This window comes from Poecilia formosa, unplaced genomic scaffold (genome assembly GCF_000485575.1).
Source record: "Poecilia formosa unplaced genomic scaffold, Poecilia_formosa-5.1.2 Scaffold22, whole genome shotgun sequence".
NCBI classification, from domain to species: Eukaryota; Metazoa; Chordata; class Actinopteri; order Cyprinodontiformes; family Poeciliidae; genus Poecilia; species Poecilia formosa.
This window is the reverse complement of record NW_006799961.1, coordinates 196,632-224,005: the sequence shown is the minus strand read 5'-3', so window position 1 is coordinate 224,005 and position 27,374 is coordinate 196,632. Positions and strand designations below refer to the sequence as shown.

The 27,374-nt window shown below is 40.0% G+C and overlaps 1 protein-coding gene across 2 annotated transcripts in view; it reads right to left on the bottom strand.

Moving 5' to 3' along the window:
• Positions 1-26,750, bottom strand: part of LOC103135213 (semaphorin-5A) — a 119,375-nt gene extending 92,625 nt beyond the window's left edge. The window contains exon 1 of one of the 2 annotated variants that reach the window (XM_016669342.1): positions 26,668-26,750. The gene's annotated coding sequence lies outside the window, so the exon portion shown is untranslated. Of the gene's footprint in view, positions 1-15,307; positions 15,974-26,667 lie in introns of those variants that run through there. The other variant, XM_016669341.1, reaches the window with a different exon arrangement.
• Positions 26,751-27,374: the final 624 nt, after the last annotated feature.

Genomic DNA, 27,374 nt, shown 5'->3' with positions numbered 1-27,374 from the left:
CTGCAGCGTCCAGAGGGCCGACTCTGAGTGGCCTTTCACAAGAGCCACAGCTCCAGGTGTGACACAAAGTGGGAATGTTTAAAATCCAATCCGATGCCTCGTCAACTTTTCTTTTTAAGACTTAAGTGTCTCTGTTTCCAGACAGTCTTTCGGTTTTCTTTAAAACGTGACTGTAATCATCCGCAACTGGGTAATATCATGAAAGAACAGGCGAAAAATGATTCGGGTTCACTCTGCACACCCCAACCCCCCGGGAAAAAACATGCTCAGTGTGAAATAAACCAACTTGCTCAAGTTTCCCACAAAGCTCAACATGCTTTTTACGGGTTACAGGAAAAAAAAGAAAAGAAAAAGTTGCACAGGAAGACGGGGAAATTGATTGAGCGGAGGCACAAAGTGCTCTGTTAGCGGCATGCTTTCAACTGAGCTCATCCAGCAAACTATTCGAAAGGGGATATTGCCTGTAAAAACTTTCTTTCCTCTGCTACTGCATACCTCAAGCCACAGCAAGTGTGGGGGGGTTCTTGGGAGCACAGTGTAAATAAACCCAAATAAGGTGCAAACAAGCCCAATGAGGAAGGGAAGTGAGGAGGTTGGAACAAAAAAATATAAGGTGGGTTATGTTTTCTGCAGCTGCCCAAGACTGTTAATGTCTGCACTTTTTCTGTTAGACACCAGCCCTTGGGCCAAACCGAACAATTAGGTTATTCTTCTGGGGCTGCGAGTGTGGGTGTCTGTGTTGCGAGACTGCGTCTGGAGGTGATAAAACAGCAGCGAGCACATAAATAATGACTTAATGATCCCCTTCACCCTTAGCTATAACGATGACTTTGGAGTTTTCCTACCCGGGACGCCAGTGGGGTGGGCGGGATAATCCACACGTGGCCTCCAGGTGTGCTTTTACTCCGACTCTGTTACTTCTTAACATAACTCACAAATTCCACACGCGCTTTGTTGAGTTCCTGCTTCTCTTGCTCGTCTGCGCTACACATTTTCCGTAAAAGCTTTGCCATTGAAAGCATTCTGCCGTGCCATATGGACACAAACTTCATGCTAAACCTTTTTGCGCTTTCAAGCGAACAATACGCCCGGATAATCTGCATCAATCATCCCATCAATTCATATTCGTTTGCATGACAAGAGCACACAGGAGTGCGCGCGAATGTTTGAGTGACAGGCTGACACCTAATCAAGCTTCCGGCTAAATTATAGTCCAGCCACGGAGGCAGAAACACAATTTCTATAGCTGCTCTGTGACACTGCTGCCTTGCAAGTTGACACACAAATGCACATTAAAGTTAGCAACCCTAACCTTTCTTTGTTTTTTCTAATTATGTTCTTTGACTGAATATGGATCTTTTAGAAAAATAATTTTGTAGTTTCTAAAAAGTTAAGTGGAAACTCTTAAAGCCCTCAGTTATCACAGCAGCATTAAAAACTGAGGTGACATACAGTGTCTATTGACTGTAATAGACACTCATGATTTATCAATTACTTTAACAAGTTGAGCTAAATCTATAAAACCCTGGGTTTTTGAGAAGGTGCGAAATTCCACTTTGGGTAAAAAAGAAAAGAAAATACTGGTTAGTATATTATTATTAGGACTAAACGAAACAAGGAGTTGTTTGATTTAGCTCGTGGAACTGAAAGATAAAGACATGAGGAGTTGGTGTGATTGTAGGATTATACTGATGACAATGACATGTTGCTCTAATACTCGCTTTATGCACATTTGTTCCCCAGCCGAAATGACAAACTGCTCCTGTGTCTGAATGAGGCAACTATCTGGGATTTTACCATTTCGTAACTTATTACATCCAGTTTGTACCCGCTGATCTTCTCAAACTGTATTTTTTTTTTTATTGGGCAAATCAGTACACCAATCTAATCTGCATTTTAACATTTCTGGAAGAAGTGAAAATCAATTAAGTTCCATTTTTATTAGTGCAAAACATTTTTTGACTTTCAACAAAAGATGATCAAACTAAGCCTGAATACATGAAAACATTTTTTTAACTAATTTTATTGTCAAATATCAATTTGGTTTGAAGCCATATATATATATATTTTTTTTACAATAAAACTCTGTAAACTCACGAATTGGGCATAAATATAAGCGAATAAAACTTGTATTGGAGAGTATTTGATAGGCACATTTTTAAGGGCTCATGCCAGTCGAGACCCCATGGTGTCAAAACCACAGTAACTCTTGTTCATCAAAAATATATAACGATACATTCATATTAAAAAAAACATTTTTTACAATGATGGGAGCCTATTTCTTTAAGAAATGCTTATACAAGTCACTTAAAAGAAGGAAAAAAAAGTTATGAGCTGAAAAGAAGAAATGAATAAACTTTAATTCTCCTGTTTTTTTTTTTAACCAGCAAAGGCTTTAAAGAACCAAACAAAGAGCAGTTGCACAATTACCTCCTGAGAGTCAGCTGCTTGATGGTCCCTTGTATCGGTTTTTGCCTCATATTGTGCTGTCTCTCCTTTTTGATGTTTTTCTTAAGTTAACAAAAAGACGCAGGAAAAACTCCCCACCCCTCCCCATTCCCCTTAACCATAACAGTAAGGGGAGTGCTTTTCCTCCTAGAAGGCCCTAAGGGAGGACTGTGGAGTACAAAATAGATCAGGATGCTACAGGGCAATGGTTTCATAAGGGCAGAGGTCTATTTTTAATGACAACCAGAGCACGGTGATGCCACGCTGTGTGTAGTGCAAGCAGAGAGCAGAAGGATGTTCTGCGTAGGAGTTCTTTCCAGCACTATGACTGTCTGAAAAGTTCTGCAGAGGTTTTAAGTCAAAAACTACTGCGCAAAGTTTCCCGCAACAACATCCCCTATACAGAACAACGTGAATTCACTGATCCCAGGTTATCGTCAAGGGGTGATAAAGTACCAGCCTTCTTCGTTTGGTTTCCCGTTTTCATGATAAAGTAAAAAAAAAAAAAAAAAAAAGAAGATAGCACACATTCATGAGGTTTTCTGAAAATGTGCTTCTCTCCCTAGCATACCTGAATCTCCATAACAAGGCAGAGCGAAAGCTGGAGGTCAGTATTTAGGTGAATAGGCTCAAGCTGGGGTCAACAAGCTGGAGCAAAACCATTATGAGAATGTGAAAGAGGAGACGTTCCTTTCAGTGGAAGTGCGACCCGCTGACCCCCTGAAGTCCTGACACATGCATCCAAGCTGCATGTGAAATAAACAGAGCTATACATGTTGCTTCCTATATGTGTACACACACACACAAAAAAAAGCTATTTTTGTAACTTGCCTGAACTCACTCTGGTTAGCTCGAGGATTTATTTGCTGATTTCAGTACAGTCGCTATCTTAGCAGACTCACTTTCTCAGATCTCTGCCAACGCTGGGAGATGCCGCAGGCTGTAAAGCTTCTCCAAACAACATAACAAAACACAATGCACACCTTACGACTGGTACAACCCCTGCCTTCTCCTTATGATTTAGAAACAGGAATAATGATCGTGGATCATGACATAAAATAACTACTATAAATGTAAATAAAACATGAGTGACTAAGAGGATTTTTTTTTTTTTTACGCCAATGCAGCCGTTACAATTATACAAAAGTAAATTTGAGAAACAATATAAATGCGACCCACATTTGCTCTCTTTTGGTGCCATGCTTCAACTGAATAAATAATCTTTAACCAAGATAAAAATGTCATTAAAATTAGTATTTTATTAGTCTACATTATTTTTTTTTTCTGCACACACGTTCACAAAACTAGTGCTAATATGAGCGCCGCAGCACATCTGCACATCAAACTCCCACAGGAAGTTTAAAACTAAAGAAAAGTTGGTGGATTGTTTATCATTAATTTATAGATTTTTACTTTGTAGCTACAGAGCGTCTTTCCATAAAGATCTTACATTTTTAATAAGTTAATCTTACAAAAGATCTTATTTGAAGATCAGTCATTGGACTGAATATTGATGCAGTTGTTCAAGATTGAAAAACTTGAACAACTGATCTTCCCCGTCGTCAAGGTACTGTAGTATTAATGCAGTTGCCTGTTAAAAAACAGTTTAATATTCATAAAGAGGTATTTCTTTACAGCTTGTATTTCAATTTTCGATTTTTACCCTTTGGAAACCATTTAAAAAGATAATTATTCACGTGTGTTCATATTTATCCTTTGCTCTATTGACGATGAAGAAAGGCGCCAAGCCTGTCACTAACATGAAAAGCTTAAGCCTGTATAGAAAACGGATGAGTATCTTCAGTAGTTTTCCATAATGGTTAGTGTGAATGCTGCTTTAATGGTCCCTATGATAGAGGTCTCCGTCCAACAATCATTCACGTGCTTTCAGTGTTTGTGAAAGCATTTGTGAAGTGTAAAATTGTGTTTTATACCATTTAGCTGTAGCGTGACCACACCTAGTAGTCTACTCCATTTAAATAATTCAAAAACATATCCTATGAATTATTTTCTGAATATGTGGAACATACATCCTAGATTTAAATAGTTTTTTTTTTTTAAAGTCATTGGATAAAAATGGATTGAGAGTGAGATAAACAGCCAGTCACACCTAGCTCCATCTGTCTGAATGCCAGAAATGATGGCATTTCAGCATCAGGCGATAAACACGTCAATACGCTCCAACACGGCCAAAAGGGTATTAAACATCAAAAAGAAAAACAACAAAAAAACACATTGAAAGGACTCCAGATGTCCCCAAATGTTAATTGTAACCTCAGAGACCTTAAACTACAGACCATCTCTTCCGTGTTTCAGTGAAATAACAGGGGAAGTGAGATAATGCCATACCTTTACAAAAAATAGGTCTTACAAAGTAATAAATAGCTGATAACACAGAATGCCGCTATGCTGATGTGAATGAATTGCTTTATCTGGTGGACGTGACTAGCAAATCATCATCAACTGTGTGCACCAACGTAAGAGGAAAAAAAAAACAAAAAAAAAAACAGCATCTTGCCGGCTTGAGTTATTCAGGTGTGTGTGCTTTAACTCAATGGCAAGCATCCAAGATATCATCAGGAATTTTGAACAGGCAGTTAAATACTCCATCAATTTGACCTAACCAGAAAAACTGCATACTTTATGAACCTCGGTTAGTTTGTTAAATGATAAAAAGTTTATGGCAGTACAATAATAATAAAAAACAACGACCAGAAGAGTTTGACTGCATAGGTTGTCATGAAAACATGCCTCTTTTATTTTTTTTCTGGGAACAAAGTTCAGGACTTCTGGACGTATGCCATTTTTAAAAGATGTGACCAGCAGGGTGATGTTTGACCATTGCAGATATCCCTACAGCTCAAAGCAACTGTAAAAACATGGTGGTGGGTGGGTGATAATTTGGACTTATTTTGCAGCCGAAGCAACTTGGACATACTGAATAAAATAAGAGCTCCTGTGTGAGGAAAGCTGGCCCAGACAGAGTTATAAAAAAATGGGTGAAACTGCAAATCCAGCAGCAGATGAACATCGAAATGAGTGGGGAAAAAAAAAAAAAAAATTATGGTGTTGCAACTTTACTTAATCCTAAGTAAAGTTTTTCAGTTGGTTGTTACATTGTTAATATTCTGAGTTTAGTATCTTCATATGATCTGCATTTTTTTTGTATTTTCATAGTCGTTATTTAAATAATCACAGAAGAACAAGATCAATAATTTGCATAGTATTTGATCAAACACTGATGAAATAATAAAGTTCACGGCTCCAGGAAATGTCAGAGGAACTCTACAGAGCTCTAGCAGAAGAAGGTAAACGCTCTTGTTTTAACAAACAGCATAATGAAACCACTGCATTAACCAACCCTGGACTGTGTATGGAAACAAAGAGCAGTGCCAGCAATACCTAAAGATTTATTGTATTGTTTCCAGCCGCAGCTTACGTCCTTATTGCTCCAACCCAGTACCTGGCTAGACTTAATTTCCCATAAGACAATATCCCTTGAAACAAACCTCCCACTTATGCACAAAAGCATTCAGCTCCAAATGACCACTTGCTGTCATGCGCACATAAAAAAATGTATCACAGTCAAGTCTGGCTTAAATGTATAGAACAAGAAGCTCGATGTTGGCAGGAAGCCACGCGGTTCGTAACTGGTCGTCCTTTTCCCCTGCCTGTTTATTTAAGATGGACTGAAAAGGTATTCAGAGGGAATAATGAATACTTTATTATTCGCTGTTGGTTTGGATCAGACCACATGTCCACTATGTGGTTTCACCTTCAGAACTGAGGCAGCATTGTGTCTTGGAGTCGCCAGACCATAATCACCCTGGTCTGGCAAAGAGCTTGACTCTTTGAGAGTCTCATGTCTTGAGAGCGTGCTGCAATTGCAGGAAAGTTTCTGGAAATCAAAATGCTTTTTTTTTTTTTTTTTTTTTTTTTTTTTTTTTTTTTTTTTTTTTTTTTTGGTTTTTCCTTGTTTTGTTTTGAGAAGCCGTCACAAAAAATGTAAAGATGTGGCCGCGTATTTCACTTCTTAATTTCAAGGCTAACATTTTCTGCATCTCCAATGAGTTTTATTTGGATTTTATGTGACAGACCAACACAACACGCCACGTAATTATCAAGTGGAAAGAAAATGACATGCTTCGAAGATGCTTTTAGTAATAAATATCTAAAAGGTGTATTTGTCCACTGTGATTTTCATTCTTATTCGCAAAATTGCTCCAGGCTGCATCAAAACTGGATTGAGAGTGTCAAGTCTTCCCACAGGTCTAGACTTTTAGTCATTTTTACACAAGAAAGTGCCTTGATCTATTTTTTAGAAGAAAAAGTAAAAGAAGACGGAAGAAGAAAGAAGAGAAAACACTTTCATCTGAACAACATCATCATCATCATCATCCTCCTACTGGCTGCATATTTATGGTTGTTGTCCCAGTCTCAAGGTTTTCTCCGTCTCAATCTAGTTTTCTTCCAGCATTGCCTTGAATTTGGCTCCGTCCCACGTCGTCTCACCTATTGTGACTAGATTATCAGTCCATGTTGAGGAAAAACATGACGGTGCCACCAACACGTTTCACGGGAGCATGGCATGTGAAGAGGTTGCAAAAGGGACAACATGTTAAAAAGGAGAATGAATGTTGAACGTTTTCATCTGTTAAATGTATTTGGTTAATAAATTTATTGAAAGTTAAATACATAATTTTGGATTGGTCTTTCACAAGGACCCAGCTTGGTTTTAAACATTGCAAATCATCCAAAGGGTCGCAGCAGAAGCCTGAGGGTTGCAATATTATTTTCAGTGTAGAAAAGAGGTTCTATGACGCCACGGCCTTAGCAGTTTGAAGACTCCTCTATAATCTTTTACATGTGCAGAAGTTTAATGGGAAGACAACAATGTATTGCCAAAGCGAATATCGGAAAGACTTGTTTAATATCTAGTTATTTAAGTGGACAAGCTTCCTTTGAATAAAAATAAAGAAATACGTAATAAATAGCCACTGAACCATGGCCAAGAATTAGCAAGAGAGTTCCAAATCTCCAGTACTTTCAAATGCCTAAGGGCTAAAGTCCAAAGTGGAAAATAGTGGAAAATGACCTGAGGGTCAGGTGCAAAGCAACTTGAGCTGAGGTGCAAAGCCTAGAGAGTAAAATCCAGCAGACTACAGTTATGAGAATTGACAGTGTAGAAACTTGGGAATGTCTTGAGTGTGCATACAGAAAATATACAAGTAAAAAGGTTTCAGAAAATTGATCTCTCTCCCTCTCTCTCTTTCTCCTTCCCCTCCACCATCCTGTCAGGCCAAACTCTTTGCCTATCTGTCCTTTTCCCTCTCCCACTGACAGCTGAATCCAACTGACCAGCTCACTCAGGGACCTACTGGGCGGGTTCCTATCGAGAGAAGCTCCATGTACAATTATTTCCCTCAGACCTGCTCCATGTGGTGTTTACTCATCACTCCCCATCTCTATCTCCTCGATTTTCTCCCTCCTACCCTCTACTTTTCCATTCAGGAATCAGATTCTTTCCCTTTTTGTCTTGGAAACCGAAGTTCTTATCTCTTTGCCTTCATATCACCCCTCATCTCTCCCAGTATCTCTTTTTATTTTCCCTTGCTGAAATGCATGTAGTGGACTGTTTTATCTTTTTGATGTTATCACAAACTTTCACATGAGGTAGGATAAAAAGAATTCGGCATCCTCTGTGATTTTATTTTTTCCATTCATCTTCTGGGTAAAGTATCGTCTTATAACTCGTCTTTTTTCTTCTTCTTTTTTTTTCTCCCCAGTATATATTGCTCTGATAAGCCCTGCGTAATATTTCAAAGCATAGATAAATGTTTTCATTTGCTGAAGATTAAAGGATTTTCTGTATTTATATCCTCTCACTGATCAAATTAGAGCTTTTCTGGCTGTTTGTGTTGCTACAGAGAACACGAAGCCGGGATGGCTCTAAACATATTACATCAAAAGCACTTTTTGTATCCCAAAATGATGCACTCAATTAAGATAAGAAGCAATGGAGGCAACACCACAGAGAAATAAAACCCTAAAAAGTACAGATTGGATCCATCAGATCCAATATTGGTGCAACACCCAAAACTGATGCCATTCCATTCAGTCACTGACCCACAATTTATGATTTAGCTTTAGCATAGTGGTTGTGTGGCACCCCTATGTTGGCCATTAGTACTCAATGCAGCTACCTGCCATTGAAAAGTAAAGCACCGTTTTAAAAATCTAACTAGCACTCTTAAAAATTTTTTAAATTCAATAAAAAGAAATAGAGATTTTTTGGGGGATGTTTTAACTCACATTGTCATTCCCACAATGTTGTAAACCATGCATTATTTGCAACATTTAGAGAGGTACATCTAAATAGTAAACCAGGCAAATTAGGTACTGAATTAATTTAGCAACTTTGAGGAGCCATTTGCTGCCTTGCTTGCTGACAAGTTGTCAGCAGACAGACTGCTGCTGGCAGAGTGAGTCTTTCTGTGCAACGCCACCTTTTCGGTGCTGCCTTATTGTGGACAGAGAGTCAATATAACAGAGATCTGTCTTGTATTTTCTGCAAACATTTAGAGCAGCGGAGGACATCTCAGGCTGCAAGAGTAACAATTGCAAAGGCAACAAATCTAGAGGTTTATAGAACAGGAAGGCCTGAACATGGAAATCTGTTTCATCCAATTGTTTTGATTTCATGTCCATCTGTAATAGAGCATAATGATTTGGGGGAACGTTGGCAGCCTGAATTTAAAGCATATTTCCAGTGTAGGGATTTACTACATGAGAAGTTTGCTGTTGCACATGGAAAAGACTCGACCGATGACAAAGTGACAGCCATATTTTTTTTTTAAACCCCTGATATTAATATCTGTTGCATCTCCCTCCTCCTTACTCTTAGCGGTCTGCATGATGATTTATCAGCTCTGTAACACAATATTGACACTAGCAAGAAAGAAAATGTAATTATCAATCTTTTTAATAATAATGCAGCCGAAGGCAAATGGTAGCAGCATAGCTGAGACATTTTATATATTTGTTTGTGACACCAGGATAAGCACAAGTCTATATATTTAAGACAAACCGCTCTTCCTTGGGGGGGGAAGGCATTAAAATTAAAGATCAGAGCATCTCAACCAAAAATCATTAAAAGGTTTCCAGGCAAGTCACTTCCTCTGCTCATATACAAAATCCAAAAGCAAACACAAGCTGAGCCCCTGCTTCAGTAATAGCTGGCTGTTAATTTAGTTGTGCCTATACATAGCAGAGAGTGTTAAAGTCTCACAGGAGGCAGTCCAGTTTTACTCTCACCTCCGAGGTGCGAGCCGCAGCGTGAAATGAAGAGGCTCCTACAAAAGAATTATACGAGCTGAGCCCTGCTATCAAATGATCCTCTCATTCCTACTTGAAAGTCGTTCATCTTTCACAGAATTACTACAGGGTGACATCCCACAGAGGAGAGAAAAAAAAAAAGACAAAAAAAGCATGTACTAACCCCCTCTGTCTGCCTGTGCGCTTGGTGAAAACTCATGACTCACTTCCCTATCCAAATGGCCCCAGAGCACCCGATCAGTCAATAAACAAAGGCTGGCAAAGCATCTTCCCTTTTTCATCCTGGATTCTCTCATTTTAAATCCTCTTTTCACCTCTTCTCCCCTGCACCACCCCCTCCCCCCCGCTCATCACGCCTCATCCCCCCTCTTCTTACTGCCCCTGTGTTCCTCTTCACCTGTCCCTCTTCCCTACCTCATACTGATACAAATATAGAAGAAAATGAAGTCAAAACAACAGAAAAAGTTTACAGTAATCACTTCTGTTGTCGCTAAAGTTTGCCACCATCTCTCTTCTTTTAACCTTTCTAACATCCTCGCAGCTTGATCCCCGAGTGCAAAAAAAAAAAAAAAAAAAAAAAAAAAGAGGCTTTGGGGATTACTTAATCGTGACCCAAATACAGTCCCTCTTTTTGGTTCTGTGCTCATGTCATGGTTAAAAGACAGACTCCTTTTGCTATTTGAGCTCAGTTTGAGGGTGTAGTGGAGAAAGAGGACAGAGCTAATGTAGTGTAGCAGTGCAGGGCGAGTGACTGGCGGGCTCAGCGGAGATAATTCCCTCTGACGTGCCGACATGAAAACTGGATGTTTCACTCAAAATCGCAGATATTCGCGCTCAAGCCCAACGGCAATAATAATAATAATAATAATAATAATAATAATAGCAGGTCTAGGACTGTGTGTGTGTCACCTGCCTGCGTTTTCTCTTCCTCTGTCTCCGAAGTCAAATTTCCAACACCTGCTCTTGTGCTGTTTAACATGCAGTGTGAAATTACAGCGCTTCCCCCCCCGCCTGTTCAACAAGGATGCGTCCCATCAGAGAACTGCTGCGTGCGTGTTTTGTCTGATACGTGAGCACTTTTCATCATGTCAGTCCCACCTCTTGCTCATGTCTGATGCAATTCTGAAAGTTTCTCCTCTTTGATAGCTTCACTAAATTTCATTATTCTGTAAAAATGCCAAATCATTAAGGACCAGCCCCGAGAGAAGGTGATGGAACACTATTGATGATGCTGAAATCAGACGTTTGCATACACTGTGCACAGGTACGCATCCCTTTCCCCCCCCCTCCCCTCAATGTCTGAAATTAAATCAGATTAAAGTTTTTTTTCTGTTTTAGGTCTTGGTTTCTAACTAAATTCTACAAAACTGCCTTTTTTCATCACTTTCTGCAAAGTCAGAAGCACATACCTTTCCTTAGGATTTCGCAGGATTGTGGAAAAGGCTTATGCGTCCTTCCAACAGTGTATGTAAACATCTGGTTTCAAGTGTAGTGTCATGTCGGGTTCGTGTGGATAAACAGCAGATGTTGTGTTGTTGCCGTGTGATAATTTCCTCTTCGGCGATGAAAGACAGAAATGCAGTGAATGACTAACTTTCATTTCCTTTGTGACGGACAGGCTCTCAAATTCACTGTGGGAAACCTTCGAGTTGCCATAGAAACACCATACCATCTCTCAAAATGACAGACAATAGCAGAAATAAAAGGAAGGGGGTAAAATGTTTGCACACACCGTTGCAACTTTCTCATTTATGTGGAAATAAATCAGGAAGGAAGCAAAACTCAGTGCTATAGACTTAAACAGAAAAAAAAAAATGGGATTAAGATCAAAACAAAAACCATACCTGTTGAACTTTTTATATGATATAATATGATTAATACATGTAATGGTTGATAAGTATTTTTATGTGATTGATTGGCCCAGTCAAAGTCTAGACTTAAATCCAACCGGGAATCTGTGGAAAGATTTGAAAAATCAATGTTCCTCGCCATCTGATCTTGTTAAACTTAAAAAAAAAAGAAAAAAAAGACAAGAAATGTGGTTCTGCATAATACCAACTCAGGGGGCTGAAGACAAATGAATCCCAAAGGTTTGTAGATTTTATAAAATACATAGAATTGTGTTGTTTTAACAAACCAAAATAAAAAAATAAAAAAAATAAAAAGTTTGCAAGGCACTGTATGGGTCCCCACCAAGCCTGAAACTGCAAGTGTCAGGAGAAAGAAAGAAGGGAGGAATTAAATGATGACAAAGTGGCTGTGATGTATAAATACCTCTGGGTAATGTGAGGACAAAACCCAGCAGGAAGCAACAGAAACCACTTCAACTATTGTTTGAGGCTCTGAGTTTACTTGCATAGGAGGAATAATTCGCCTACTGGGAGAAATTTAGTAAAAATCCGTTCTGTCATGCAATTCTCAGCCAATAAAGTCAAATTCTTTGTGAAGGCAGAGTGAACAGACAGCAGCCATCCTAAAAAACATCTACTTTGTTGGTGCCAGATAAATAATTAACCAAAAGGCTCTCAAAAGAAGAACACTCTGGGGCCATAGGGTAATGACTGTTTAGTTTACATGTGCATGATTATGCCTTTTACTCTCACTCTCAGCAGGGCCGGACCCCCATTGAGACACCGGATCACAAAGGTCAACAACAATTGGCTTGTCATTCCGTGGGTTTCCATAGTTACCGTGTGGGCTGCCGGGGCCGCCGGGATCATTTTCATCACAGAGTTCGTCCTGGCTAGGGCTAATTGCTGTGTTGGTGCTGGTGTCAGTGCTAGGGCAGTCTGCCATCGCAAAGCAAATATCAGCGCTGCTGGTCAAACAGCGTTCTTCACTACGAACTCAGGAAGATGCGACCGCGTACTCGGGGAAGACAATGTTTTGCAGTTGTTAAGTGTGCCAGTTTCAATTTGAGTGGATAAATCGTGGTGGTGTTTATGTAGTTATGAGCGCACGCGCAATTTTCCGCCTCCAAAATGTCTCAAAATTCACATCAGACTTGCCAAAACTATTCACTCCATTTATTTTTTTTTGGAAAAAACCGAAATGTAATCAAATCTGAGAGCATCAGGTTTTTCTAATTATTTTCAACTCTGCGGTTTGGCTTATTTTTAAACAAGCTCACCGCCGATATAAACTGAAACTGTCTTCTGAAAATGGATGTAATCACACTCTAACTCTATTCAGTCTTTGTTCTTGTTTTCAATATTCCCAAAGAATTTCAGCATTCACAGTCCAGACACTGAGTGAAAATAATTTTGCCTTCTAGACCTCCATCCATCTCTCCATTGTCTAAACCCGTTTATCAGTAAAGGGTCAAGGGGGGGTTAGGCCCATCCCCAAACCAAGAGACGAGCTTTACCTTGGGACAGGTCGCAAGTGCATCAGAGGGCAACACAGGACAAACAACTATACACACACACTCATACCTGGGAGGGGGGGGCAATTCAGAGCAAACAATTTACCTAAGAGTAATATTTTTGTGCTTTGAGAGGCAGCCGGATCCCGTCCAGACATGGGTTACGTGTTTCTATCGGTGAGCACAGTGTGCTGACAGAAGGGATCAGGGATAAACACTGTGATGGATCTGAGCCTTTAAGATTAGATTAAACAGTTCATGGTATCAAGCCTAATACCGTGATCAAAACAAAAGGAGAAAAAAAATGAAAACCGAATCCCCAAAAGAAGGCTGCTGAGGGCTCTGCACTCATACTCAGTAATCATGTTCAAGTTACAAGGTGCTTGCCTCAGGTCTGCAAAACAATCGGTCATAAATGATATAGTAAACAGTTATATCCATTCAATTATACGCCGCTGAGCAATGAGCACTGCTGTGGGGACAAAGCCGCAGGGCAGCTGTGCACAAATGGATGCACAGCATTTCATTTATATGCATTATCTCCTTTAATTTAACATTTTCTCGCTGATCTCCCCAAAGAGTTTCTGAAGGCTGCATCAATGGGGCTTTTTAGACACGTGAATCGCACTCTTAAACTCAAATTCGCAGGCTGAGAAATGCCGGAATGAAACTTTCATTCTGCCCTGAATAGTTTAGCAAAACCACAAGTTAACAAATTCAAGGGCAGCTTTTTTGCTAGAACATAATAATTTGACAACTTTGAGGTGCTCAGAAGGAATGCAGTAGTTGCAAATAAGCACAAAATACGTGCACTTATTTGCACCGAATCTGTCTTTCAGTGGGGGCACTCAATCCTGTTCGACTTCTAACCCATAAAACTTGATTTACTTTATCGATTGACAAATTTTGCAAAAACAGATTAAATTTATATTTAAAAGGAAGTTCGGTTTTTTTTTTTTTATTTAATGTCATATTAAAGCACATACTTAAGTATGTTTCAAAGCAAAATAAAACTGAAAACCTAAACAAAAACAAAATAAGTGTAGCTTTTAGATAGCAGAAACGGACCAGAATGTGTAGCAAAGCATAGCAGCTATCATTTTTAGCTTTTCTCAATTTACTATGCGCTTTTTACTGCTGAAACGTATTTAAGATATTTGTTTAAGTTTTATCCAACAATGGTTTCAAAAAAATTAAACCTGCTCAAATGAAAACAGAACTATTTAATATTTATTTAACTAAAATGCATGTTCAGATGCTGAAAAAAAAAATCAAAGAGTAAACAGCTATTTGATATTTAATTCCTTTTTTTCATTTATCCTCTGTGACATATATTTTATACTGGTTCTCCTCAATTTGACGTTGCCTTTATTTTATTGAGTAATGGTGGGTGAGATCATAACCAAAGAGCATAACAGAAAAAAAAAAAACAAAAACAAAAAACTACTAAATACAAGGTAGGAAGATCCCTTCTAGGGAGGAGGGATGAATGCAAAGTTACCCACCAACTGATTGATGCAATCAGTTGGTGGGTAACTTTTTCCATTATATGATCACCTTGACCATGTTGTGCTATATCTACAAGGGCATTTGGACTGAATATATCCCAATTGACTTTTTAGCTAAATTTGGAGTTTAGGCAACTGAACACGTTTCTCTTGCAGTCACGTTCATTATAAGTTGGTTCTACATGGGAGGAAATACGAGTTGACTCCAACCTACCAATGCTGTTTAAACCAACAACTTAAGAATTAAGATGTGAGTTGAAGAGGGGGGGGAGCCAGACAGAGCTGTGAGTGTGTTATTGAGTCGACTTCAGCTTCTATAGTGGTGATGGCTGCACTCTGCCAGCACCACCATGTGGTCAGTAATTGAAGGGCATGACGAAAAAAAAAAAACTTCTAAAACTGATTATCTTTGTTACGGGTGTTACGTTCGGTGCTCTAAGCCGGCGCATCCCTATATAAGCAACAGGATGTCCTCAGTAAATCTGAAGTTGACTTGAAATCGCCCTTTAGTGATCAAACCAAACCGGGAGCGTATTTAGCAGGAAACGGATGGACAATCCACGTGAGAATGCTCAAAATTGTTTTAAATGCTAGCAATGAAGCAGACACGTATAAATCAGCGCAACATGATGATGATGTTTTCGTCTCTTACCAAGTAAAGTGCCCAACTCCCGTTCATCTAGCACTGAGCCAAACTGCGTGTCTTGTCCCGGTGAGAAGAGAGGTGGACGGTAACTGGAAATGAAGAGGAGCTGGAGATGAAATATCCTTACAGCTTATTTGTCTCTGCGACTGACGACCACGTTCAAAAATAATTGTAATTAAAAAAATAATAATAATAATAAAAAAACAACAAAAAAAGAAAACTCCTTGTGTCTCTACTGGGATTCCTCTGTGCTCTGTCTCGTCCCTCCGGAGCCAAGTGTGCTATTTCTGCCCCCACGGGGAAGCGCTCACCGGGACCAAGCCGCCCGGCGCACGGTGGTTCGTAATCGGACACCGCACTGTCGCGCTGCGCCACGCACCGAATGCCTTCACTCCGTGTCGCGTTCGGCTTTTAATCAAAAGGAGCACTTGCACCTTGAAAACGCAACAAAAAAGAAGACGAAAAGAAAAAAAAAACTTTTATATCTCAGCTATAATGGCTGCTTGTGCAAAGAAAAGAAGAAGAAGAAAAAAAAAACCCACAGCCAGAGGAGCGGAGGTGGGCGCTGTGTCCACAATGCTGCTTTCAGTTAAAGCTGCGCAGCTCAGGAGCAAGGTTTTTGTTAGCTGAGCACTGCGCCCCCACTTCGCGCGTCCACTCCGGCGGGGAGGAGAGACGTGGCAGCGACGCACAGCTGTCCTGCAGGTGGAGAGGAAAATAAGTGAAGACCTTACAACGATGGAGCAACAAGTGGATTGACGGATATTTGTTAAGCCAGATTTTTATTGTGATATATTGAGAGCAAAGTCACATTTAATCTGGTTAAAGGTCAGCACCATGGGAACGCTTCATGGAACCCCGGGAGTGTTAAAGAATGGTGTGCGTTGGTGCTGTAGAGCGGAGAAAAGCTTCATATTCATCTGAACATGCACTGCGCGCATGTTCAGATGAATAAATGTTCTTTTTTTAAATAAAAAAAAATTAAATATTATTAGAGAAGTTAGTCTTTCGCGCATATCTACAACAGCCGCCCTCTGGTCAGATGAAAACAGAGGCATGTTCTATATGTTAAATTTTAAGTGAGGCTGAAAACGAAAACCAGAAAACACCACAACCACTGTGGAACATGGTGATGGGAGCATCATGCTGTGGGTACGTCCTTCAATACAGGGCGCAGACGACGAAAACAGGAGGAAGATTTTGCTAAAGATACAACCAGGGCTAAAACTGGATGATTTAGATCACGCATTCGTTACAAAAGGGCCACTCAAAGTCACAAATGTGAATATTTAAACCCCTTAGAGCCCACAGTTGCTTTTAGAAGTCAACAAAAACAACTTTTATTGTGGCATTTCACAAATCTGACTTCAAGGAAGAGAGGCAAGAATAATACAAAAATATATTTTTTTAAAATTTCTAAAAAAAAAAATGTTGTTTGCAGTTTGGACGAATGTGTTCTTGTCAGACAAGACCGAGGTTGAACTTTCTGGTCTACATGTACAATACTGGAAAGCTAGCACCACACACAACCCTGAACACATCACCCCCCCCCACACCACCACCACTGTGAAATAGTGGCTGCATCTGCGGAGATGCTGTTCTTTAGCAAGAGCAGGAGGGCTGGTCACTAGTTGATGTGGGCAGGGTGGACATGAAAACAAAGTAAGGAAAAACTGTTAGAGGAAAAACACCCTAAACATACTGCCACTCCATGTGACTACACGTTCACTTCCAATCAAATAGTTTTAAATCAAGTTATAGCGACGCGTTGGAATGACCCTGCAACGTCCAGACCTGTAGTCAATTCACAAAATCTGTGGTGAACAAGCGCCACTCTGGACCGGTGTCACCTGGAATAAACAACGAAGGGTTCAAGAAAACAGAGAAAGCTAACAATGAGGCTTAGCTCTTCATCCTGTCTGACTGACCCTGAGCTGTTTTGCTCAAGAAGAACGAGCAAAAAAATGTAACAGTCTGCATCTATAAAGCTGGCAGAGAGACGCCACAAAATCCTTGCAGCTCTGCTGTATTGCCATCAAGGTTGGTGCTGTAAAAGACTGACGCAAATCCACACCAATCTTTTCAGATTTTCACTTGACGAACAAGCTCGAAAGCCGTGCAGCATTTCCCTCCCGCTTCACAATCGCACGCCGTCAAAAACCGTGCAAATGAACACGTTGAAATTCCGTAGACGTCGCCGTGCCGTTTCTAATAGGGCCTACGGCAATAGAAGAACGGCGGCGTCGGCCGGATGCGACGCTGCGTGTTCCAACGGCGAGATCTCCGGATGCCGTTCATCCTCTAATGATTGAATGCTCTGAAATGAACACCTCGCCATCAAGCTGGAAAGACCCGCAGCATCGAGGCTTTGACAGACAGCTTGTTTCTGTCTCTTTGATGGACACACAGCGGCGTCACCAGCAGCTTGTTAATGCGACTCTGTGTTAAACAGGAACGTGCCTTTGTGGATGCCTCTGCTCCCGTGTACCCACATCTAAATTCAAATCAGGTCATTTTCATAAAAATGCTGCTGCCCACATGGGGGAAGTAAAGCTGAGATTTACATTTCAAGTGGCCTCTCTGCAACTCTGGGAAACGCGTAGGGGAACCTTTCCTTATCTGTGGTGGATGCAGGGAGAGAGAGCAGATATGCTGGATATTAAAGCAGACTGGCTGAAGATATGTCAAGCTAAAGGCATCCATGATTTAGGAATAAAGATATCTTGCCGAAAGAAAGACGGTTTGTGTGAGCACTACCAGAATTGACTTTGCACTAGAAAAATCAACTCAATTGTGTGTATACTTTCATTCATTCTAAGCGCCGTGACCTCCAGAACTTTTTTTTTTTCTCTCTCCTCGCATCAATTGAATTTCTCTCCCTTTTACGCTGCATGGCTTGCTCTCTTTCACAATAGATGTTTTACTCCCTCATGGCCAAACTCACAGAGCTCCAGCTCAACTTCAGAATGAGGCTTTAGTAGCCTGGCTCCACACAGTGAGCAGAATTCATCAGTAAAAACAATGGAGTGGCTTTGAACGCGCCATCAGACACACAGATGGATGACGGTACATTAGCCCATGATTGGAGCCATGAGACGGATGGAGACAAAGATACGGCTGCTCTCAGGTCTTTGGAGTTGTGTATGTTGTTGTATTGCTGGGCAGAAGCCTCCCCACAGTTCACCTTATCGCCATAAATCATGTCCCTATGCTGGGTTTCATCTTGCCGGTTTCTGCACCGAGTCGATGACTCTCGCTGAATTTATTTCAACCCAAAAAAAAAATAAGTAAAACGATGTAAATATTTTTGTTAATTTTGTCAACAACAACCTTCACATACAGCCATATTCTCAACAGGATGACTTCAATTAGAGCGTATTTGTGTATTGGAAAAGTCTGGACTAGGGGTCAGCAAACTTTTCAATAAAAATTTTGCTCCTCTATTGCAAAAATAAATATAACAAAAAAGAATCAGTAAACTTTTGCAAAAGAAAGAAAAAAAACACAGGAATGTAAGCAGCCCACTTGAAATACAAAGCATCTACTTTGTAAATGAAAAACATTAATTTACTTTTAAAAGCCTTGCACTATTGAACCCATTCTCTTGTAGATGCTCTATACAGATAAAGCATAAAAACAGACAGAACAAAAGCCATCCTTTCTTATAGCCTTTGAATTAAAAACAATTCAGATTTGATTTTTGTCAGAGTCACAGTGTAGAGGTCAGAGAGCCATAATAGGCTCTGGAGCTGCAGATTTTAGACCCCCTGACCTCGACCTACGGTAAATCTAATTGAGATTTTCTTTTTGCAAGGCTCAAAAACTGATGTTCACTGACTTGCACTGTCCAATCTAAGCTTAAATTACTTAGTAAACCCAAACAGGCAGTAGGTCACACCTCAACATGCAAAAAGTAAGTAGAGACTTGTAGCTAAAGACTTGTTGCAGTAGTTGCAGATTCTGAAAATTAAACTATCATTTTCCTTCAACTTATTCACCATTTTCTGTTGATCTCCTACATAAAAGTTCAATAAAATATAAATAAAATGGTTAGTCGACGTTTGTGGTTCTCAAATTGCAAAACACGGAGACGTTCGCAGGGTCTCAATATTCTAACATTGCGCTGTAGGTTCAAAGACATTAATTATTCCGACGCATTCTCTCTCATTTCTGTTTATTTGTCGTTTTGTGTACCGACTGTAAGCTCTTGCACTGGCAATGAATTATGTGCATGTTATTAGTGACTGTAAAGAGCGATTGAAGGAGGAGACGCCAACAGCCGGCCAAGTTCAGTGCTTTCGTGCCAATCCTTAGTTGACCGTAGCCAAGACCCCATATTCCTTCTGTCAAACAGGCCATCTGTCATGCTGTTTTCTGCCATATCATGTCCCAGGTCAGCCCACACCTTGCAAACACATTCGGCCAATCATAACCACCAACGGGGACGTAGAAAATATGCCCTCTCACTGACACACAGAGAGAATATTTTCACACGTTGAGGCTAAAATACGACGGCTGCAAAAAAAAAAAAACAAAAAAAAGAAAAAATGAGTGACACTTGAGGTTTTGCCCGACTCGGGTTGCAAACGAAGGTGAAGGTGCAGGTGAGGTAAGGGGAGCAGGAGACGGTGTTTAAAGACAGGGCAGGGGTGCATGACTATGAAAAGATAGTGAGGGTGAGGGAGAAGAGCTGGCCAGCTGTGAAAGACTGCAGTCATTTCTCACTCTCAGCTCCATACCTGCAGACTCAATGAGCCGTTCCCGTGCTGCAGCAGGGCCAAAGCCGTGCGATTTCTCAGGCTCATTCAGCCTTGCCACGCCTTGCAGAAACAGACGCACCCAGGGCCTTGTAGTGCCAAGACTCTGCAAATCTACTTCCCCCCGCTACGATTCGCCGAGTGAAAGATTGAGCAATGACACCGTGACATTTAAGGGTGTCGGATCATGTGTCAGGCGAGCGCGAGCTCGTCGGTGTCACCAACAGCAACAATGTTTTAGATTTGGATTTATCAAATAAGTAAATGAGATAATGCTTAAATATTCTTGTATTCAGTCATACGGCCTGGTTTTGTGGTGTTCCTAAATTTTCTGCATCCTATTCAGAACCAGGTCATGAAGGCAAGAGTGAGTGCAGAGGTCTGGAGATGTTCATTATATCCTGTCATATTTTCAGGCAGACACAAGGGTTCTTCGGCAAATCAAGAGATGTAAATTTTCCAGCGGATTTCGGTTCCGACCAGACGCGTTTAGTGAGGGGATAGATGTGTCCAAAATCACCTTTTTTAACATGGAGAAGAACTTTGCCAAAAGCTGAAAAACAAATTACAGTGAATATCACTTTTTTTTTTTTGACACCACTTGGAAAACAGGTGTAAAAAGCATCCAAGTATTTGTTTAATCAAAATCTCAAGCGGCCCATTAATTGATGCTCTTGGCTAATTTTCAGCTTGGTGATCCGTTTGTGGATCTGGATATATATTTTCAATCATTCTGATGTCAAAGGTCCCAACTCGGCTTCTTCATCTTCACCATAAGTGCCAATAAATGTGTCAGAAACTGTAACAGTGACTCTGCTCCTCAACGAGCCCCTCTTCTATGAAGAGCATTTTTATTTCTTAGCATCGTTCAGTAAAAGAAATAACCCTCCAAAATCTCTCAAAACACTTTTGACATGTGTGAAGAAGTTGAATCATTATATGCCATGGATGAGCTCTAAAACTCTTCTGAAGCATAGTTATCACATTTTTTTTTTTTTTAAACACACTCCACTCCGAGGCTTTTTGTTGTGTTTTATGTAAAAGCAAAGAGGTTTACTGGTTAATCTCTATGGAAGACTTCCATCTCGTAGCATTAAATCCAAATGAGAAAAAGCAATCAACCATCAAGAAGCGAAAACAATCCTAGTCTACGTAAACAACACAATAATCGTTGGAAATTGAATCAGAATTTTCGCATACACTCCAGAGCTTTTGAAAAGGCCTTGAGTTGAGGTATGATGACATGCACTCCAGCAGATAACGTTCCTGAGATTGCCAAAACATGCAATATTTATGATTCGGAAGTGTTGTGATCAAGAACCTGTCTCGATGAATGTCGCTGCATTGCATCGCAGCATCCTTTAATGTCAAGTTAAGCAATCTCATTCTGCCAGTCGTAAACTCAGTAAGCTTTCGAAATGTAATTAATTTATGAGTAGTGTTAAGCCCTGAATGCACAATTGTCTTTTTACTCCTACTGAATGATTACACGTCTCAGACCTTATATAATAGAGAAGCTACTCTCCTGGTAATGGATAGTCTCACTTCAGATTTTGATTTGGAATATTGTAAGATTAATTGCAGGGTTGGGGAAGTTAATAAAAGCAGCTTCGGTACTGAATGTGCAAACTGCAACCTGTATATTTTCCAAAGCCTCTTCCAGCTCGGGCTCAGAGCCTGGTGATATCCCTTCAGGCAGCTTCTGCAATGAGACGCCTCAGACAGTGAGAGACACAGAATTAGAGTCGTAACAGAATCAACACAAAAATATGCTGGAACCACGTAACAAAAAAAAAAAAAAACACAACAAAAAACAGAAAAACATTGCATTTAATGTAAATACAGAATTAAAATAATGCCAACATGATGTTGAGAAGGCAGTAAGAACATGCAATAGAACCGAACGAATGGGAAACCTACTTTATTGGCAGAGAAAGTTAACTTTCTCTGCCAATAAAGTAAGTTTGTCTGTGGATGCTGTATGGAGCTGAAAGTATCGGTGTGTAGGATACGGGACATGTATATGTGGTTCCGACTGAGCTGTTGAGAATCCGGTTACTTTAACAGCACCCAGCGGTGCGTAGGCCCTCACTGATGTAAACCTGAGCTGTCCAAGCTTGGAGTGCACGAAACAATAAAAAGAAACTGCGCCGACTCCAAAATATCTCTTACCTGCGTGTGTAAAAAAAAAAAAAATATATATATCTCAAGATACCACTGCTTCTCAAACATCTCAGCATTCACAGCAAAAGAGAAATTCATCCAAAATTGGTCCAAACATTAAGCCTGTCGCTGATAACAAAATTAGGCTGTCAGTTTGCGGAAAGTGAGCGACTTCCTGGCTTGTTTCTTCACAAATTTTTTCGTTTCAGAAAATGGAAGAAACGACAACACATTTCTATTTTCTATTTTTTCTCTCCCTTACTCACAACTTTTTGTTTCGAGAAACCAAAAGCCTGTAATTAGGGTATGTTACGAGCTTTCGGGGAAAACACTTTACCAGCAAAGACAGAGCAAATTAGGATTTAGTTCGATACCCAAAGGTACCGTTCTCATAAAATGACCAACTAAGATACAGAAGCATTCCTTCGGGTGTACCTTCGCTGTGTTTATGCAGATGAATGAGATTCCGTATTGTTCAGAGTTAATATTTTCTTTATATTTAAACCCGTATTCTTGCTTAAACAGATGAAACATGTCTATAGCGAGGGAAAATAATGCTTGAAGAGATGGACCCAATTGCCACTGCTCCCAACATCAATAAGGAAGTTTACTTCATCTTTATCCTACCCTTGGTGTGTCTGGCCCTCATCAGTCTGTTATAATGGTCTCTGGATGTGTTATATAGTAGTTTTAGGGCAGAATCCATCCAAAAGGTAGTGAGCAAATGGACAGGAGTGAGGTAATAAAATGCAGGGCCAGAGTCCAGGGGGTCATCTCTCTCATTTTCTGCTGATATTCTGGCTGGACGTATTTGTCTTTGTCCTCCCCTCTGTGGTCCATGATGGATAGCAAAAAGAATATGGCTGATGGTGAAATATTTCCTCTTCTTTTAGGGTCTTCTTTTTCTTCTTTTTTTTTTTCCCCCCGAAGATCACCATTAGCAAAGTGGCAAAGTTAAGGGTTGGAGAGATGAACTCTGTGAAATTCAATCATGGGAATTGAAGGTTTGGAGGCGTGAGGCCTTGGCCCCATGGGCGGCTTGGGAGATTGCCTCAGATTAATTAATGTCAAAAAATGGAGCAGGTTCAGGCCGTAGAGCACAATTAGATATGGGACTGCTGGGCATGATGTTCACTATTCAGTGTGAAAAAAAAAATGAAAAAAAAAAAAGGAGAAGAAGAGGTGATGCCTGCTGATATTTCCCCCTGTGTGCGAGGAGGATATTTCAAATTTGGAGTTAGTAATTTCGAGCATTGAGAAGTTATTTAAGTGGAAATGGTTTGGGCAAAATCTGCCCATGGCTAAGCAGACAGAAAAATACAGACGCTTATGACTGTACTCAAGTTGCATAACCATACAATGAAAAGTAAGCAGAACCATCTCTGTCTCCTGTAAAATACAACACACTGAGGGTTAAGTGGTGGTTTAAAAGGCGGATAACATTCAGTTAGAATGTACAGATGTTTTTTTCTAAAGCTTGAACTATACAATCAGTTTGGGTTTCTGTGTAAATACATCCCAAACCTCTGCAGTCAGTGTGGCTTCGACTTTATCTCGTTCCTGATATTTCAAAATTCGACCTAACCCTCAAGCAAATTCGCATTCAACTCCAGTCGCGTCCTCAACTTTTTGGGCACAGACAGCACACCGCTTTATGAGCAGCCTTAGATTAGGCAGGTGAATAAGCTGCATCCTGCTCCATTTAGTCCACGGGGAACTGGAGTAAATCGTTCACCATCACTTTTCACAGGGAACAAAAATAAATCCTCCAGTTTTCAGCTCCGGAAAAGCCATTTGTTTGCTTCAGCACCATCCTGCGGTTGCGGGTGACTGCACCGACCTCTCACCACATGGCGCTCACTGTCCTCTCGAGTGCACACATCCACACACCTCTGTGCTCCCAAACAGAGGGGCACAAGGATCACGGTAATATTTCACACAAAAAACACACACGAGATCTTCGTCTCCGCTCTACCTGATTTGACTTGCGCTTCCGTTCCTTGGACGCAGATCAAATTCCAGAAGAACCAGAGATTTTGTCTTGCACAGCAACACAAAGTAGCAAAGGACTGGGAAGTAGAAGAGAAGTGATATAAGGTTTTCAATTTTTTTCCACAAACAAAAAAAAGCTGGAATTTTCTAATTAAAAAATGTGGTGTGCACATTTGTGTGCACATCAGTCACCATATTAGTAACGCAGGTTATGCAACAGTATCTCAAGCTTTGAATATGTCATTGAATCCTATGCAATCCTTTAACCTGAAAATGAAAAGGCTGTAGCACAACTTCAAGCCTACCAACACATGGCAACTCACCTGTGCTAAAAGACCACCCGAAGAGCCAACAGGCCTGTGGAGCAGCTGCAAGGAGGAACCTGTCAACAGCAAACCTTTTTCTGATGCACTCCACAAAAAAAGCAATAAGAAATCATATTCATATTTATTGCTTTGCAGAAGCAAAGCAAAACCGCATGTGTGGCAGAAAACCTACACCGCACATCATCCTGAACACCAAAGACCATAGCAACGTCTCCACAGGGAAAGAGCAGTAGGTCATTCTACAAAGAATTAAATCAGGGATACTGACTATAGACACAAGGCAGTCTAATTCAGATTTTGATTCAACCACAAAGTTGTTTATCTTCCACATCACAATTATGCACAATTCCGTTTTAAAACACAGAAGCTTTTAGCTGCAAGATAGCACGTTGAAAAAAAAAAATTATATATTTTGCAAAGCACTATAAAGTAAAATAGCTTTTTGAAGACTGATTTCCATAAACGGCACCCAAGAGATAGCTGCCAACTCTTACAAAAGCAAGGAAAACATGTATAAAATGATGCTAATCAAACTCATTACTGGGATATTATAATATCTCATTATTCTCAGTAATCTACAGCCTGCTGTAATAACGAGCCTAGATGCAGAAAAGCTACTTATTAGAGAGCGCGCTCTATTAGAAATATAGATATCCATCATGTCTGCCCCTCTCCCGTAGTGGCCAGCTGCGAAGGACTGCAACGCGCTTTCCATGCTTCTCATGAGAAACGAACCTTGTTGACAGGTGGGGGGTCGGGGGGAGGGGGGGGTGGGGGAGACGCCTCTGTGATTGTTTTCGTCCCACATTGGACAAGTTAATTAATTTCAATTACCGGCTTCTCGTGTTGAAGGCTAGAAGTCAGAGCTGGGAAGAATTTTGTCAAGAAGGTTGTCTCAGTTTTATTATTCCATTTATCAAAGAAGACATAGCCATACACCTGAGAGAGAGACAGTGAGAGAGAGAGAGAGAGAGAGAGAGAGAGAGAGAGAGAGAGAGAACTGTGACTTTTATTTTTTTCCCTCTCATGCAGTGCTGCTCTGCCTACAAAAATAAAAGGCTATGAAGCAAGAACAATCCAAAAAGCATTAGTTATTGGAGGAATCGGCTTGTTTTCCCAGAATTTTAGACCATTCTGGAAAAAAAAAAAAAGCAATACCTTTATGACTTCTTCTTTGAAAGTTCCCTCACTCCAGGAGTCATTTTCAGCCTTTCCTATCTTTGAGACATGCCTTTGGAAAAGATGAAAGTAAATGTCTAAGCTCTTCAGTCAGGGTCAAGTCAAAATGGAGAGTGTTCAAATGTCTAAAAGCAGGAGTTTGAAGGAGAACAAGAGACTTTCAAAGGATTGTAATGGCTAAATTGGCAGCAGCAGCCATGCTGAATTATTTTGGACTAAATTAAGCGACGCTATCTGGCTTCTTTTAAAGTATAACGTCTTTTTTCTATTAAAGCTCCCATGAATGTAACAACCGTCTAAGCTGAACAAACTGATCATCATGGATTAGGCAAAAAGCTTGAGTGCTGGTAAAAATAGAAAGACACATGAAAAACTTTGAAACAATGTGGACAGAATTGGTAAAAAGGCAAAGAGAGTGAAAACTTGTTAGATGTGTCATGGTGTCGAGCTTTCCCATTTTAATGTCCTTCAAAATTTTCCATTTTCATTTGATCAGAAACGATAAAAAAATATCTTGTGTATCTGAATTAGCGTTCTGCTGATTTTCCCTGTGAGGCTGCATAGATCAGCAGGCAAGTTTTTGAGCAGAGGGATTAATTTATAGCGATTGTCATGTAAGAGAAAACTGAATATCACACTGAATGTTAATAGTTCACTGATATGCCGTTGTGACTCAGTGAAGATTCTATTTATATACCACTTGTCCCTTAAACGTATTTCTAATTTATTTAATCTTTTTATAGTTGGTAATAATGCTTTAGTTTAAACATTTCTGTTGTAACTTTGCTTCACGTACTATCCCGAGTTTGTTTGTGTTAGCATTGTGTTGGAGTATACATCCATGCATAAGTTCTATGTAGAGCTAACGCTACTGAACTATTAAATAATTTAGGATTTTTCTTCTGTTACAAGATAAATTACTTCTGGCTGTTTCTTTGTTTATACTCACCATTGTTTGTCCCTTTGTTCAAATCCTACATCCAGAACAGTTGTATTCAGGGGCCGGCCAGGCACTTCCTATTCGCCATATTGGTTTATGATGTCACTGATTGCATCACCAGGTACAACCAATTGGAGGGGTTTTCTTTTGTTTGTTGTCTTTAAAGCTTTTGAGTTGTACTATATTAAGTGTTTTATTTTTGCAGATCATTTAGTTTTGTAAATGACTTTGTCAATAAGATTAATGATGCTCCTTTGTTTAGATTTTGTTGTTCGGTTTACCCTGATTATTAAAGGTACAGACTATTGAGGTGCAGTTGTGTTTTCAGCTCTGTACAAAACCAATAAGATTTTTGGCTACTGAAAGGTTTATAGGATGGCAGGGAACCAGGATGTCAGGAAATAAAATCCATTATGAGGAAACGTAGACTGTCTGCTGATGCTGTTTACTTATCACTTTCCTTGACACTTTTACAACAGTACTTCACATCCATCTGGATATTTTTAACACTAATGCAGACTGCTTATGTCAGACCCAGCAGCCAGCCTTGGAGTTGTCATTTATTTGCCATTCCTGCCTACCTTTCCAGCATTTTAACAAAATACCAGCATGAATGAAATGCTATTGCTATACAAATTGATTGGGGATAAAATAAATGTCCTTATGTCCTTGTTAATGCTACTGGACTGTAGAGGTGAATGGGGGGAAAAGTTAGA